Genomic DNA, 14,835 nt, shown 5'->3' with positions numbered 1-14,835 from the left:
CTGAACTGTATACAAACTAATTCCATATAAATATACACGGCTACCCTAAGCACCCTTGATTTCTACAATGAAATAATCGATATGAATAATCAGCCTAAGGTCAACCATCGCGGTCAAGTTGCGACTACTATACTCCTATTGAAATCAAAATTTTACCGTTATAATCCCTCAACGACACGGAGTTGTATTGAAATATGTTTCGACCCCAATATAAGTAGTGATAAATACGTTGAAAAATCAAAACGAATCAGGCTTTTTTTTGTCTTTAAATGTATTAGTCTAGTATCAAAACAAATAGTTCGGAAAATCTGAGAGAATTTGCAAAGGTTTCATGTTATATGTTTTCAAGAAACAAGGATAGTTTAGATAACGCCATTTCCGAAATATTATGACACCATTTTTTAACATAGAAAAAAAATATTTTAAAAATAAGAAATCAGGTGGCAGTGGTTTAGTAATAAAATCTAGATTAAACCTGTATATAAATGTCATAGATGGAAATAGTGCGTATGTACTATGGTTCAACTAATCAAATAGACTTTCTGAAATAGGTGACATTTTGTATGGTGTAGTATATGTGCTTTCTGAAAACTCTGAATATTCCATTGAAGTTCTACAAATTCAAAATAACTTGTGATGACTTTCCAATGTCTGCATATTATGTTCACTTTTAAACACAAGTGTCATAACAGCTATTTCCAATTTCACACATTCTATGTGGTCTGCGTTTTCCAGTACCTAGTATATTCATTGTGGTCTGCATTTTGTAAATCCCCTACAAAGCTCTACTCGTCTGCATTCCTCTTTCCCTTTGTGGTCTGCGTTTTACACCTTCCCCTCACAAGCCAACATGGTTGGCCCTTACTATAATAAACAAACACTTTACTTCCTTTACTTTAACACTGTAATGATTGGTTTAAACAATACTTATTTTCCCAATATGTATCATACAAACATTTGAGCCGTGCCATGAGAAAACCAACATAGTGGCTTTGCGACCAGCATGGATCCAGACCAGCCTGCGCAGCCGCGCAGTCTGGCCATGATCCATGCTGTTCGCTATCAATACCTATTGTAATTATAGAAACCGTCAGCGAACAGCATGGATCCTGACCAGACTGCGCGGATGCGCAGGCTGGTCTGGATTCATGCTGGTCGCAAAGCCACTATGTTGGTTTTCCCATGGCGCGGCTCATTTATTAATGTGATAGGATTGAGAACACTGTAATGATTGTTTTCTTTAGCCTCGTATATTATTAGTAATTGTGTTATTACCTCATATTGTCATGTTTTTTTTTCTTGCATTCATGTACTCACTCAACATCGTACAGGTAGTCATAAACTCACTTGGTCAGTTAATCAACATTTAGCTATCATCTTGAACAGCGATTTTATTCATCTGCGTTGTATATAAAACACATTTGATTCGTAACTGCTTAAAATGCGTTTTTAGAAGATTTTAGTTTATGTAAGCATATACATGAGTAGCGGGCATGATTAACCCAAATATTGGAACTTTTTGTAATATAATGTATTTTACCTGCAACTTTTTATGTAGTTTCATATCAGAGATGTTTTTATTATCCCCCGACGAAAGTCGGAGGGATATAGTTTTGGCGTTGTCCGTCCATATACATGTTCACCACAATGAGTTCTTGCGGCCCGTCAAGTTTCAGTCAGATTGCCCAAGTAACACCAGAGTTATGGCCCTTAGAAGTTTCTAGTGTTAACTATATAGGGTACTATAAATATGGCAATTTCTGCATCATAACTTTTGATATATTTGACCTAGAACTATGAAACTTTAACAGAATTTAGAGCACTATAATGTGGTTGTGCACAGACAGTTTTGTACGGATTTCTTTTTGTAACTTCAGAGTTATTGCCCTTTAATTGTCTAAAAATCCACATATTTGTACATAACAAACTTACCATTTGGCAGAATTTCATTAAATTTCTTTCATTCTTTTCTGTGAACATTTATTATAAACATGTGAAGTTGCGCACCCACACCTGGTTACCCACTTGCATTGGTCACACCCCCTCCCCCTCCCAACCCCCTTCCCTCCCCCCTCCCAAAAAAAATTTTTTTTTCATTTCTTATTTTAGATTTTTTTCAAACCTTCCAAGTTGTACCATTCCCCCACCTCACTTCTCCAGCCAGTCATGCCCACCACTGATCAAGCATCCTCTGCCCCCCCCCCCCCCCCCCCCCCCCCCCCCCCCCCCCTACCCCACTCCAACTTCACCCTTTTACCTTTTTTTTTCATTTTTAATTTTCAATCAATATTTATAATCAGCATGTGAAATTTTGTTTCCTCTCCCGTTCCCCTGCACCCCCACCCCCTAAAAAATAAATATATACATATATTTATATATAGATATATATATTTCCATTCCTTTTTTTTTTAAATGTTCAAACCTTCAACATGTTAAGTTGTGACTGCACAAACCTTGTCCTCAGCCATGTTCAAGATATCTTACCTATGTTCTCTTAAGGACATTTGATCTTTTAAGTTCAAATGTACAAGTAAAACAGCAACACCTGGTGCCAAACCACTCAAAGACAATATTTCATTCCAGTTAAACTTCAAGCTCACATTTCAATTAACTGCATTTAATTTTAAAAGCTAAGCTTATTACAGTAAGCATATCCCATTCAAAATAAATTCTTTAGTCAGGATCAAAGTATCATACATTTATTATGTACTCTTTAATTAAACATTTGTTTTCTGTTAAATTGATTTTGACTAATGAAATTATTGGCTTCTTATTAACATCCTTAACTTTTCGCCGGATATATCTTTTTGCCATTCCTCACCACAAACCCTTTCGGCGGGGGATACCAATTCATCGAATTTGCTTGTTCATAAATGATACTGAATATATTACACATGATTTTTATTTTAATTGTTAAAATATGTTTTAGAAGGTTTTAGGTTTACGTGTACAAAGATATAGAACGGATTAGCTAGCCAAGTAGGAATCATATAAAATATTTACTGTAAAGGTGGCCAAGTAATAGCTGAGCTACTTATTGTGGGTATTTGTGGCTTGGTTGGATTATGGGCATGGGGGTGTTTGGACTGTGTTGGTAAATTAGTAGTGAAAGGGAAATGGTGATTTCTCGAGTTGTTTCCATTAGTATGCCTTGCACTGCATGTTTGCCGGGGCGCAGTCGAATCGATGCCCTTGTTCATGATCGAATCAAGTTCCAAATGTGTAATATGAATCTATAAGTTAAATGGTATGTTTTTAATACGAGCCTATATATTGTCTCTTGTAGTTCTAGTTAGAACGGTCATTTACATTTGTTTTATGTTGTAAGCAAATTTTTATGTTTGTAAATTAATGTGACATAAATAAACTATAAAATCTAAAATCTATTTTGAATTAAAAATGGGTTTATGACAAAACACGACTTGCACAGTGAAGTGAAAAAAAATAAACAGACAACAAACAACCGTTTTCAAAAATCAAACACTCAGTGAAACATATATGTCGCAATGTCGGACACAATACACATGTCAAGTTTTCTCAAAATATTCCCCGGAGTACACACACTTCTCGTGTCTGTGATCCCAAGATTTAAAGCAGCTGTTGAAGTTTTCTGTTGATATTCTCCTGATACACTCCCGAACAACCATTGCATTGCAGGTCTTCGAGGTCGCCGAAACGTGAGCCTCTCAATTCTTTCTTGATGGTGGTAAAAACCAAAAGTCTGGTGCTAGGTCTGGAGAGTACGGGGCATGTGGTATAGTTTTAATATGTATAGCCCAGCTAGTGTTGTCTTGATAACGGCAGACGTATAAGGTGTTGCGTTGTCATGGTGACTGAGATAGAATTTGTCGACAAGCTCCTCCATCAAGAACGTATTTTAGAAAGAAATTGGAAATATGTGCCATTAATATCCGTAAGGCCGAACACCACTATATCCGGCTGTTCTTTATTTCATATAGATTCTTCTTACTTGATAACGTTTTTTGAAACGGCCCGAACCCAGGAAGCACAGTAACGTTGTGACAACGTTGTTACAACGTTGTGCTGTACGTTGTGACAACGTTAGAAACAACGTTGTGACAACGTAAAAGTGTGGAGTCGTGTCAACGTTGCGACAACGTTGTGGCATAACGTTGTGTTGCGGTCAGATACAACGTTGTGACAACGTAAAAATGTGGAGGCGTATCAACGTTGTGGACAACGTTCTTGGTTAACGTTGTGAAACCACCAAAATACAACCTACTTTTGACAGCTCATGTTTAAATAAATAAGCAAAACAAAATTTCAATTACATATTTTAATTCAAGATTTAATTATAAAATTTACTAAAATATTTGTTAAAGTCAGAACCAACGAAAGTAATCCCTTAAGCAGTATATGGGAATACCGCACCCCTTCATAATACAATATAGTTTAAAGCATACGTAACAATTATTTAAATCCATCAAATACAAAAAAACTTATGTAGTTTAACAATATATGAAAATTCAAGTCCAAAATTATAAAAAGATTATGTAGTTTAACGATAACGATAATTCAAATTTATAAATACAAAAAGCTTATGTAGTTAAACGATAACAAAATCTAATACAATGACATGCCCACAGGAAAAGGAAAATTCAGACTTCATTAGCTGCAAGATCGGCAAAGGTGAACTAGAAGATGATTTTGAAGGAAAATGCATGTCCCCCAAATGCATAGTCATATAGGCAAGAAGTCAATAGGGTCAGGAGTAAAAGTCAAAGGGGACAATGATGGTTGGCTGCAAAAGGGATCATCTACTTGGCATGTCCAATCATCCGACTAAGTTTCAAAATTCTGGATTAGTGGTTCTTAAGTTATGAAAGGGAAAAAACTGTTTTCCATGTTCAGGTCCAGTGACCCCCAAAATAAAATAGGGGTCATAAACTCTGCATGGAAATTTCACCTATTATTGTTTTAACATTCTAGTTAAACTAAAGTGGTTCTCAAGTTATGACTGAAAAAAAAAACCCTATGCTGTACCACAAAAGGTGGTCTTGGTTTTTCATATGATCAATTACAAAAAAGTTACAATGTAAGTTTTTTATAGTAACAAAACTAAGGGAAGTTAATCTTTAAAAAAAAAAAATCCCCCCCCCCCAAAAAAATTGGGCAAGTCCACACAAAAATTTTAAACCAGGTAGAGACAGGTCAAAATACATCTCAGAATTGGATGTATCATGCATGTTGCACTACAGAAAGTGATCTCCATTTTTCCCTACGACTAGTAATGAAAAAGTTGCAAAAAAAGGCGTAAAACTTTGTTTCCGGTATCCCTACCTACCCTAATTTTTGGCTCGACCCTAAATGTTTTTATGGCCTCTGAGAATATTTTTTCAACTTTTAACAAAAAGTTGAAAAACTGCACTTTTTATCTTTTAAAACATGGCCGGGTGATGTTAGAAAAAAACTTACTGTGCTCTAAAGGCATAACCTCCTTATTTGTATCATTTTTTGACACAAAATAATTTCCGAAAAGTCTCCCTTAATAAAAAAAAATATTTTCCGACCTACCTACCCAATTTTTTTGAGATGTTACCGGAAAACAAAGAATTTTTTTAGGCCTAAACTATTTATGAAAACAACAAAGGAAGGTAAATTCTAAATAAGGGACCTGCGCATAACACTCCGTCTCATGATGGTGTACAATTGTGCCAAGTTACATCAAAATCCCTCTATGCATGAAGAGAAATGCTTCGGACATGTTATTCTTGTATCTGAACTTTAGCCTCTAAGTATGACCTTGACCTTAGACCTAGGGACCTGGTTCTTGCGCATGACACTGTCTCGTGATGGTTAACATTTGTGCCAAGTAATATCAAATCCCCTCCATGCATGAAGAAGAAATGCTCTGAACAAAGTTTTCATTCTTGTTCCTTTGACCTCTAATTGTGACCTTGACCTTAGACCTAGGGACCGGGTTCTTGCGCATGACACTCCGTCTCATGATGGTGAACATTGTGCCAAGCTTCATCAAAATTCATCCATGCATGAAGAAGAAAATGCTCGGATAAAGTCATTATTGAATTTAACCTTTGACCTCTAAAGTGTGACCTTGACCTTCGAGATAGGAACCTGTGGTTTGCACATTGACTCCGTCTCACTGAGGTTAACATTATGCCAAATATAAATGAGATTACTCCATGCATGTCAAAGTTACAGTCTGGACAATCAATATGGACCACGCACGGATGCACATACTCTGAACAGCCCTAGTGCCCTGGTTCTTGCACATGACACTCCGTCTCATGATGGTGAGCAACGTGCCAAGTTTTCATCAAATCCCTCCATGCATGAAGAAGATTTTGCTCCGGAGGGTCACCTGCCGGCCCGCCGGGGGGTTTCCCATATACGTCCAATTTTTAAAAACGGGCGTATAAAAAGGGCAATAATTCTTAGAAAATGATCCTTGACAGAATTACCTCCTCTTGTCTAACAAATTGGGTCATCACAAAAAAATTTATGTCTAGTATCATGTCAATACCTATGATAAGATACTGGGTAATTGGATTGAAAAAAAAAAAAAAAACAACTAAAAATTTTAAAGGGGTCGAAAAAGTGCAATAGTTTCAACAAAAAATCATTGAAAGTCCCCTAGTCAGCAGAATGAGGTCACCACTGTAAAGAAGAAAAATACTTGTTACATTGTATTGAGAAATTGGAGATGACAGGCAGTAAGAGGTATTACCTCTGTAAAAACAAATCGCAGGGTTACCTGCTTTGAATGAATAAAATGTGTAAAAGTGAACAGTTTTCCAAGTTTCAAATGGTTACCTTGACAGTTTTTGAGGAAAAACAAAATTTAAGTAACGCAGACGATCAAAAAATTTGATTTTCTGATAAAAAATGTAAAAGAATAAACAAAGAATGCGTCAGAATCAACTCTTTTTGGACCTTTGACCAAAAGTGTGACCTTGACCATGGTTATATGGATGCGACTTGTGTGCAACACATCAGAATGAAGATTTGCGACAAAAAATTTGAAATTCTCTAAGGGGTCTCAACAAAAAGAGCTGTCTGAAGACAGGCGCTCCACTATTCGGCGATTTGACAGTAATATGGAAAACTGGGAGAGTTTGCATCAGCTCGTGTTAGCGCGTTATATTATTTCACTTTATATTATTTCAAAGGTTTGCCGATTTGATCAGTCGTGTTTCAAATCAACAGATGCTTACTGAAGTATTAAACTGGCAGTACAGCCGGTGTAACATTAGATATTGACCCCATTGATCAAAATTTAATGTTGAAATGTTGGTGGGGCCATTTCTCAATGCTGAAAAAGGATCTTTTGATCAAAATTTAATGTTGAAATGTTGACGGGGTCAATTCTCACGTTGAAAATGACCCTTGATCAAAATTTGATTTTGGGAAATGTTGACGGGGTCAATTCTCAACGTTGAAAAGGATCTAGGGGTCAATTTTCAACGTGGTCAGTATTTAATGTTACACTGGCGTGTAATAAACCGAATCGAGCCCATTTTACAACAACTGTTGATTTCTCAGACTTCCAATCAAAAAATTCATTGCTTTTCCTGTGTAGAAAATACTGATAATTTTATTAAAAAAGTACCATTAGCATTATACACGAACGATCAATTTTTTCTTTTTTCAAAGCAATTTGCTGACGATCAATTGTGATCAAATATGCTTACTAAAACGAGATCTCATTCAGTTGCCATGTGATGTTGGCGAGATTTGCTCTATACGCCTTTCAAGTTGCCATCTATTTTTCTTTGGTATAATATACAAGTTTGTAGTCATGCTGTGAAATATTTAAAGAGCTTTGAAAAGTTTTGAGTTAATTGAGAATATTAAGTTATAGTTTAATTTTTTTACTAAGATCCTTTAGAATACAGGCCCAGATCTAGTTTAACAATATCAATAATTTAAATCACTACAGTATTTTTTTATTGTATGCCTTCTTTTGTTCAAAAAATAATTCAGAGATCAGGCCATATGATTTCTGTATCGAGCAGTGAACTTGTTCACTTTCTACAGTATATAATCAGGGGCCCTATATCACCAATACTGGTATAAACAAAGCTCATGACGCCAACAAGACCGCTTCAAGTTCTTTGAGTTATGTAGTTTGAGCAACTGTCATAGCTCAATTTTTAAAAAACTGACATACTTTCACCCCACACTAAAACCCTTGTGAAAACTTAAATCACACGCAAGTCCACATTAAAGACTTACAGTATTCTCCAAATCCTCTGGTGACGTCAAATCCTCCCTGCCTGCAGTAGCCGCACCGTCACACCTTTCTGTAATAATATTGAATGTTTTTGTTTTAATATAATTCATTAATATAAAGAAACTTGTTTTAAAACAAAAGTCAATGACAGAATGATTCTGGAGCAAAGACACATTATTTGTTTAAATTGTTTCTGAAACTTAAATTTATTTTTTTAAGCAATTTTAAAGGGATGAAGATTTGTTTCCTTTAATTTATATCAGTTCAACCACCCTGAATCCTGCATTTAAAACCTGAATCCAAATTATGCTGGCCTTTTTGTGCAACACCAAAAATAAAGAAGAAAAAGCTGAAGATTATCAAGAGCTCAAGTTACACTGATCTTTAGATACATTTAACTGTACCCTAAGTCAGTTTGCCCTTCCAAAGCAAGTGCTGTTTTAATGTTGTAAATTTTCTGACTTATCCAAAAAGCATCAAACACTGGACAATAGAAAAGCAATAGAATCTAAGTCTACCTTAAATTTCAATCCACCATTTTTGAATGGAACATGTTTTAAAAACAGCATCCTCAGCTTCCTTTTTTTGTTACGGGTCTTATGAGTTTTCATAAGAGCATCTGAAAAAAAAATCATTACAGTGGTGTAAAAGTTGTAATCAAATTGCCGTTATCACAAAAAAGGCATCCACATTAGGCGCCTGCCACATGTATGTTAATTTAAATCTTATATTCTATTAATGAAACAACAAATGCGATTTAAAAAAAGCTATTTAAATGGATTCCCGATTGATTATGATGTTTTAGATAAAACAACAAATTTAGACTGAAAAATGGTTTGAGAAAAGGAGGCCCAGCTGAGTTTTTCTTTTCTGAATGTCCTAAAAAAACCACCTGTCAATGATGATGATTTATGTTATCAATATTCTAAACATGCTTTTTTTTTTAATTTCCAAGCTACCTTCCTCTTTCTCTGGACAGTTAAAACAAATTTATCCCACACTGTAACAGTATACAGACTTACTCAATTGGGTCTGCAGCCGCTTGGCCTGCGGATAGGCAGCAGGTCTTCCAGTTTCTTTCTCCTTTTGTTCCTTTCAGGAATACAATTTACCAAACTTATTTTGATCCTGTAAAACTCATCATCGACGACATGTGGTGTCAACATCTTTTCTACCCAACTGCAATAATATTGGGACTGTAAAAAGGAAACAAAACAGTTAAACTGTTGTAAATATGTAGGTCCAATCAGTTCTACAGCAATCGTATTGACAAAAGTAGATCGCATTATAAGAACAAGACAGTACTCATTTAATAAACTTTTTATGCCATTATTTGGGATCAAATGATTCAATTTCAGTCATTAAATCTTCAAAAATTTAAAAAACTAGAGCTATCACTGAAGGTGATGAATACCTTCATATCGTACGGCACCTAAATTGCTTATTTTCTGAAGACAAATGACTTTTAAAAAATATCTCAAGTCAAGGTGAAAGGTCAAAGTTACATGTAAATGCACGTTTTCCTTGCGCTCATGATGGTGATGTGCATGTTTAAAAATTTTTTGAAAATTTAGAGAGCAGTTTAGGGACCTAACTGTAGATGGACAGACTGATGCGACTTCAATATATAGCCATGATACTAGATCTCTAGGTATGACGTACTTAAGAATTTACATCATGCAAAAAATTGGTATCTTACATGATTTATATCATGTCTCATGTCTCACTTGACTTGAGGATCATACCAATTAAGGTATTCGCCCCCCTCTCCGGTCAACAGGCCTGAAGATTGACAAAGAAACATGAGATAGCTTTCAGATTTGAATTGGTTTTACTATGTATGACATACTTAAATATTTACATCATGCAAGTCTTGGTATCTACATGATTTGTACCACATCTCCTAATCTATCCTACTTGGCATGAGGATCGTAACATTTAAGGTAATCGGGCACCTCTCATGTAAACAGGCCTGAGGATTGACAAAGAAACACGAGATATCTTTTAGATTTGAATTGATTTTACGACGTATGACAAACTTAGGTATTTACATCCTGCAAGTTTGGTATTACATGATTGTACCACCTCTCCTGTCCTAATTGGCATGAGGATGAACCATTTAAGGTATTTGCCACCTCTCCATGTAAACAGGCCTGAGGATTGACAAAGAAAAAACAGATATCTTTCAGATTTGAGTTGGTTTTTATGACGTATGACAAACTTAGGTATTTACATCCTGCAAATCTTGGTATCTACATGCATTTGTACCACCTCTCCTGTCCTACTTGGCATGAGGATCGAACCATTTAAGGTATTTGCCACCTCTCCATGTAAACAGGCCTGAGGATTGACAAAGAAACATGAGATAGCTTTTAGATTTGAATTAAATTGGTATTTTTAACCTATTACTGTGTTGGGTGTGCCGTTAAACCTAAATAAATTAATTAGTTTTACTATATATGTATGAAGTACTTAAGTATTTAATCATGCAAGTCTTGGTATCTACATGCATTTGTACCACCTTTCTCAGTCCTACTTTGCACAAGGGAAACATACATTTACGGTACATTGTATTCGCCACCTCTCCATGTAAACAGGCCGAGGATTGGGCAAAAGAAACATGTAATAAGCTTTCAGACTTGAATTAGTTTACTATGACATACTAAGTAGCGACATGCAAAACTTGGTATCTCATGATTTGTACCACTCTCCTGTCCTACTTGGCATGAGGATCGGACCAATGAAGGATTCCCACCTCTCCATGTAAACAGGCCTGAGGATTTTACAAAAAAAAACATGAGATATCTTCCAGATTTGAATTGGTTTTACTATAGCTTTCAGATTGAATTTGTTTTCTATGATATACTAAGTAGTAACATGCAAATGTTGGTTCTACAGCATTTGTACACCTCTCCTGTCCTACTTGGCATGAGGATCGGACCAATTAAGGTATTCGCCACCTCTCCATGTAAACAGGCCTGAGGATTGACAAAGAAACACGAGATATCTTCCAGATTTAAATGGTTTTACTGTAGCTTTCAGACTTGAATTTAGTTTACAATGAAATACTAAGTAGTGACATGCAAATATTGGTATCTACATGTATTTGTACCACCTCTCCTGTCCTACTTGGCATGAGGATTGGACCCAAATTAAGGTATTCACCACCTCTCCATGTAAACAGGCTTGAGGATTGACAAAGAAACATGAGATATTTCCAGATTGAATTGGTTTTACTATGTATGACGTACTTAGTATTTACATTATGCAAGTCTTGGTATCTACATACATATGTACCCCCTCTCCTGTCCTACTTGGCATGAGGATCGAACCATTTAAGGTATCTGCCACCTCTCCATGGGAAACAGGTTCTGAGGATTGACCCAAAAGGGAAAATGAGATAGCTTTCAGACTTGAATTAGTTTACTATGTTTGATGCACCCAGAATTGACATGCAAGCTTCGGTATTTACATGCATTTGTATGACCTCTCCTGTCCACTTGGCATGAGGATCATACCATTTGAGGGGATTCGCCACTCTCCATGTAAAAAGGCCTGAAGATTACAAAGGGAAAAAGACTTAGATTTCACCTAGAATGAGTCTATAATATGACCTTAGTATGACATGCCCAAACTTCGTATCTACATGCACGATTAAAAGTAAATCTGTAGTATGTATTCACACAGTTTTGTTTGCAGCAAGTATCGACATCTATATTTTTCAGTAAATAACTGGTATCATTACTTATTCATCAGGAAAAACTATTACCGGATGGTTTTTGAAAAACCTTGAGGATTTGCTAGCCCTCTGGTAAAGGGGTCTCCGATCGGCTAAATCTCAGATAGGCATTCGGAAACCCCGGGCGGCTAGACACATCCTTGTGTTAATTTTATTAATTCAATCAGGTTTTCTGAAAATTTATTTTCATAAGTACGCAGCTTATCTGAAGCTCTGATTTAATACTTAAATAGTTTTAAAAATTTAAATATAATCTGAAAGTAGATCCCTTGGAAGCACCGAGAAAAAAACAATTTTAACAAACAGTGAAAATTTCCCGACTCAGTTTGATTGAGTCTGTTCATGAGCGTTATGGATAATGCAACACTGCCCACGCCCCCTATCACCCGCTTAAGCAGTATTCAAACTTCAAATCTAAATCAGTAATGAGTTGAAATCAATGATCCCGAAGGACCTGAAAATATATCAACACTGAAATGAAGTTGGGGGCAACTTTTTTATGGCCGCCACACAGCACTTAAAAATCAAATCAATATTTATTTTATTGTCTGTAGAATAAAATAACATTGTGCTGTTGTGCTGTAAAAATAATCTGAAAGTAGATCCGGGGGGAAAGCACTGAAAGACTTCGAAACAGAAATTAAATAGTTGCGGACGCATTGGTCGAAAGGGCTAAGACGCTTTCCTACGGAAGTGAAGGCCCCTGGTTCGAATCCTGGCTACTCCCACTGCGGTGTCCTTGGGCAAGGCACTTTTATCACGATTGCCTCTGTCGACCCAGCTGTAAATGGGTACCAGCAAATTGCAAGGGGTGAGGTATAATTGGTTTTAACTGTTCTTAATATAGGGTCGCAGAAAAGCTCTAGAGAGCTTATGTTAATTGTTTTACCAAGCGACGGTAAATAAAACTTACCTTTTCCAGTGCTGAATATTATATGGAAAGTTTCTGTTTAACAGAAGTCGGTGGGGTAGGGCAGCAATTTGCATTCTTTTTTTTCTTTACAGAAACTTACTTTAGGGTTTTTTTCTGAATAAATTTCATGTTGCTGTTTAAAGAACACCCTATGTAGGTTATTTGACTGCAACAAAATCTTGACTTGGCCCAAATCTTGGGATAAATTAAATTTGCGCCAAAATGGGAAATTTAAGAAATATCAAGATAGATCAGAGTAATTTATAGTACTTACCTCGGTCTTACGTAAAATACCAGATATATCGATAGTTAATGAAAAAGGGGATTTTATTTAGTTGTTCTAATGTGTAAAAGTTTCACCGAAAGACACCAAAAATACTGGACATTCCTTTTGTAAACATCGGCGCGCATGAATATTCAGGTCTCAGTATATCCGAATTAACGTTTCTTTTTAAGAAGGAGATACTCAAAGTAAATTTACGAAAAAATATTTAAGTTCAATGATATTACAGTATATTCGACAACTTTAAAATTTAAAAAAAACGAAATTGTAAATGCCAAAATATAGATTCGAACCTATCGCTACGAAGTCAGCTTACATAATGAAATTTCTACAACAACAACAACAACAACAAAATATTGACACTAAAATAACCTAATTTATTTCAAGAAACAAGCTTATTTTTCAGAAGTTTGAAGTTCAGGTCATCAGTATTTCTGATGTACCTCATAAATACATAATTTGCTTAAGCGTAGGTCCCAGGTATGATAGGGCGGGGTGGGGTGGGGGGCCGGGGGCATATTCTTCTAAAAATTGACACTCCGCAGTAATATTCGGGAACTTGTACAGTTATATTTTCTCCTTTGAGCTGAACTGCTCTTTAGAAGGGGCTCAATTCTATCCGAAAATTTAAAAAAATCTTTCAGTCAATAATTTAATTAAAGATTTGGTGTATTTGATTCATGTATCGATATCTGAATTACAGTTTAGTCAAAACTGCAGGGTTAAAAATTAGAATGCATATGAAGGTTTCTTTGTGTGATTTTCGTCAATATTGACAACTTTGAATTTTTGGAAAAAAGTGAAAAAAATAAAGTGATCCATCTGTATAAAAAAATTTCTATGTTTTTAATTAGATCTACATGAAATATAATGAGTGAAAAAAATTTTATTTAACTTGCAGTTATGATTTAAATTGTAATTTTAACAGTCTTCATACAACCAGTCTATAAAGATTATACTGAAAAATCTTTGGACTTCAGATTATATGGATTGTACATATATTTACAGAATATCTATAAAAAAAGGAGAAAATTCTTGACCTGCATATAGCATATGCTGTACAAATTACCTATTTTAATTGGCAATGTTTTGCGGCAGAAGGGGGAGTGGTGGTTTTTGGAGACAAGGTGCCCGGGTGCTTACCACGGAGACGGGGTTTGAACCCTAATAATGGGTCATGACAGTTAATGTCCTCATTAAACGCCATTCCAACGAAGGTTTTTTCCCCGGGTACGGACTCAAAGCTTTATTCTTCACAATCGAGCAAAAAAAATTAGTATTAAGGGAGTAGCAAAGCAGTTCGTGTATGAAGCAGTTGACAGCTGCTGAGCAGGCGACCTCGGTAGCTCCACTAGTAGGCAGGCTTTTCTAGGCAACTGTCAGTTTTGAATATACTTCATAACTACTCTTTCACTGAAAATTGGCAACATTGTAAAAACGTAATATAACGTTACCTTAACAACGTTGTGATTCAAACTTGAGTAAAACGTTGTGACAACGTTCCCTTAACAACGTTGTGACAACGTTACAGCACTGTTACGTACACAACGTTGTAGCCCAACGTTTGCACAACGTTGTACTAACGTTGTAGATTTTACAAGATTCAGATAAAAACTCAGTGTGTCTTTTTATAGGGTCTTTTCAGTACATTCACACATTGCTTGCATAGGGCTTTCTCCTATACA

This window comes from Mercenaria mercenaria, chromosome 4 (genome assembly GCF_021730395.1).
Source record: "Mercenaria mercenaria strain notata chromosome 4, MADL_Memer_1, whole genome shotgun sequence".
Classification (NCBI taxonomy): domain Eukaryota; kingdom Metazoa; phylum Mollusca; class Bivalvia; order Venerida; family Veneridae; genus Mercenaria; species Mercenaria mercenaria.
The sequence above is the reverse complement of the archived record's forward strand: the minus strand, read 5'-3'. Positions refer to the sequence as shown.